Source organism: Triticum urartu, chromosome 7, assembly GCF_003073215.2.
Source record: "Triticum urartu cultivar G1812 chromosome 7, Tu2.1, whole genome shotgun sequence".
Taxonomy (NCBI): Eukaryota; Viridiplantae; Streptophyta; class Magnoliopsida; order Poales; family Poaceae; genus Triticum; species Triticum urartu.
The window spans coordinates 237,204,445-237,208,426 of NC_053028.1; positions in this window are offsets into that span (position 1 = coordinate 237,204,445).

The following is a 3,982-nucleotide window of genomic DNA, read 5'->3' on the forward strand; positions in this document are numbered from 1 at the left end:
GCATCATCTAATTTCTTAGACCAATTCTTCCCGGACCTATTGACAGCCTTTTGCAAAATTAATTTTATTTCTCTATTGCTAAGTTCAACTTGACCACTAGACTGAGGATGATAAGGTGATGCAATTCTATGGTTAACATCATACTTGGCAAGCGTTTTACGGAAAGCACCATGAATAAAGTGTGAACCACCATCAGTCATTAAATATCTAGGGACTCGAAACCTTGGGAAAATAACTTCCTTAAGCATTTTAATAGAGGTGTTGTGATCAGCACTACTGGTTGGAATAGCTTCTACCCATTTAGTAACATAATCAACAGCAACCAAAATATGTGTGTACCCATTAGAGGAAGGAAAAGGTCTAATGTAATCAAATCCCCAAACATCAAATGGTTCAATAGCAAGTGAATAGTTCATAGGCATTTCTTGATGCTTACCGATATTACCTATTGTTTGAAATTCATCACAAGATAATACAAACTTTCGGGCATCTTTGAAGAGAGTAGGCCAATCAAATCCAGATTGCAATACCTTGTGAGCAGTTCTCTCTCCAGCATGATGCCCTCCATAAGCTTCGGAGTGACATTTATGGTTTGTCCCTATTCATGCTCAGGTATACAACGTCTAATAATACCATCTACTCCTTCTTTATGAAGATATGGGTCATCCCAAAAGTAATGTCTTAAATCATAGAAGAATTTTTTCTTTTGTTGGTATGTAAAGCTAGGTGGTAAATATTTAGCAACAATGTAATTAGCATAGTTAGTGTACCAAGGAGTACTATGAGCAACATTTGTCGAATGTGGGGTTCTAGATAACCCTGAAGGTTCGAACACTGGCACTACAAAAAAATACACTTCCGTGATGATACGTGTTTGTCACAGTAGGTCGCATTTTTTGTCATGCATGTACATCCATGACGATTTTATGACAGAATCAAGATAGTCATACCTGTGCTGTCGTAGAAGTGTTCCATGACATTACCAAAATTATCATCACGGAAGTGTGCACTTCCATGATGATAAATCGCGCGTCACAGAAGTGCTTTCGTCAAGGGTGACCCACACGTGGCATCCACCGTAACGGAACGCCGTTAAGCTATCGGGTCGGGTTTTGGATCCGATAACCCGTTAACAGCCCCAACCAATGGGGATTTTCCACGTGTAAAATCATCATTGGCCGGAGGAAACACGTGTTGGCTCATCGTTGGGACAGATGTCATCCACTCATTGGACAGAAGGCGCCTATGATACCTCGACACGTGGAACGGCCCAACAGAGGCCCATTCCTGTGAAAAGGCCGGCCCGTTTGACTTGGTCAAAAGGTGGCGGGCCGACCCATGGAAAGCCTGTTAACGGCTTGTTCGCATATAGCCCATTTACAGCCCGCTAACCCAAGGCCTGTTATGCCCTATCCGAATTAGGCCCAGTAGCGTCATCTGGGCCATCCAATATGATTCCAGCCCATTTTCACTTCTGGCCCATGTATGTCCCATGACGTCTTTTGGCCCATATGAGGCCCTATGTAACTCTTGGCCTATTAACGGCCCGTGGTGAAACTGGCCCGTAATGAACAGTGTATCACTTTACACCCATTAACGGCCCTTGGTGAAACTGGCCCGTAATGAATAGTGTATCACTTTATACCCATTAACGGCCTGTTATTCCGTTGGGCCGTTTCCAGCCCATGTTATCTTTCGGCCTTCTCAGAGCCCATTTATTCTTGGGCTCATTTCCAGCATTCGTTTACTTACGACCCGTTACTGTCATTTTCTGCTTGTGGGCCAAATTCAGCCCGTGGTTACAGTCGGCCCATTTGTGGTCCGTTAATACGTTGGGCCATTTTCATAGCGTCATCAAATACGGCCTATTAACGATGGCCCGTTTACGTCCAAAATGCGGCTGTATAAGGCCCATTGATGATACGGCCCGTAGAAGGCCCATTGTTTCTACGGCCCGTAGAAAGCCCATTGTTTCTACGGCCCATAGAAGGCCTACTGTTTCTACGGCCCGTAGAAGGCCCACTCTTTCTATGGCCCGTAGGAGGCCCAGTGTCACTACAGTAAATATTAGCCCATGGTTATTGTGGCCTAGTTTTAAAAAATAGGTTATTGAAGCCACTAGCAAACCGCGGAAAAAGAACTGCACTGACTACAAGCAAACAAATAAACAAGACAACAAGGAAATAAATAAGCAAGCAACTTATGCTAGGCTATCACGGCTATTACACATATTACATCCACTGGGCATCAAAGTTCGCCACCAGTGCAAATATAGGGAACAAAGCAGCATATAAACGCCACAGCAAAACAAGTCCAGAACTGAAACCACATCAGAAGAGTTCAAGAAACAATATCCTGGGTACCCATAATGCTGGGAATATGCTTAGCAAGATTATTAACTTTCTCTTGTTTGGCGCCTAAATCCTCCAGCGCTTGCTGTTGCACAAGAAAGTACGCATCTGAATTCTGCAGGGACTTCCTCAGTCCTTTGGCTTCTTGCCGCAGCATAGCTGACTGATGCCTTTCAACTTGTAGCTGAGACTGAAGAAGCCGAAGTGATTCAGGTAGCGAGTTCGAAGAGCTTGTGCCAGCGGTTCTGGCCAGTAACTCGAACACTACATCAATGCAGAACTATGGGGTTTTCTCACTGTCTACAAGATCGTTTTTATCACCTTTGTTTGAGACCAACAGAGTTGTCTCACTATCTTGAACCTTATCTGCATTACTTTCTCTACCATTGCATAGTGGGGTGCTCTTCTCCAATATTCTGTTTGCATACTACAAGAGAAACAAGCAGACACATCACAGGTTTAGCTTGTAGTATACGAAAATCATTTTGGTAAACCGGTTCAGTAGTAAGGTGGATAGGATAACAGCATGAAACAAACATATATCTATGTACTATGGTCACTGTATTGTCCATATCATTCTAGTTTATGTTCCCTAATCAAGATAGAGACACAGTTCAATTCATATATTTTTAAGACACAGCAACATAGACAGAATATAAGTGTGAGAAACTACACAGCATTGGTAGCACTTGTAATGTGCATCACATGAGAACATAACTGTTTATACAACTTAAACTGAAATCAACATAGAGCAGGAAGTTAGAACAGCAATCCAGTTAAAGAAATAGGTTTAAAACATACCTGTTGCGCCATTGGAGTTTCAATTGGATCCTTCAAATTCGAATGTAGTTGGTATGAGTAAATACAGTGATGCAACAACAAAGGAGTATGGACCATAGCTATGGAATCTGACCTGAGAACAGTTGCTCTTCTGCTCTAAACGTGGAGTTTGTGTTAGCTGTGGTGGTCTTTGTGCTTTGGGCATTGTATTAGCTTTACAAACTGCTCGTGTGGGGGTACTCTGTGGTGGACATGGTGCTTTGTCAACTATAAGTGGGTTACTATCTGCTGGGGTTGCGGTTAGATGGGTTGTAGCTGGTTCTCAGCCCAACGGTGTAAGTGTGCAATCTGGAAGAGTCTCGATTATGTGGTGGGGCTAGTTTGTGAGCCAGTACAACCATGGTTCTATCTGCATCGACGGGTAGCACTGTATTTTATGAAGAACGGGTTTTTGCTCCCTTAGATACTGCCATCACCCCCTCCAATTCAAATGGCTGATAAACAAGAAAAGAAATTGAACGTACATACATTGTATGATAGACAAATGTGGTAATTCACATATATGTTGTCTAACCAAACAGGACAGCATGACACAGTTTCACATATATGATGCCTAACTAAACAGGATAGCATGACACAGTTTTAGATATATGATGGATAACTTAACAGGATATAATGGCATAATTCAACATATGATGAGTACTATATGATGTCTTTCTAAAATAGGTTGGGATGAAATAATTCACATACATGTTGTCTAAGTATACATGATGGCATGATATAATTGACATAATTGATTCATATACTAAGCAGCTGGCACTCGCATGTATGATCTCTAAACTAAGCAGATA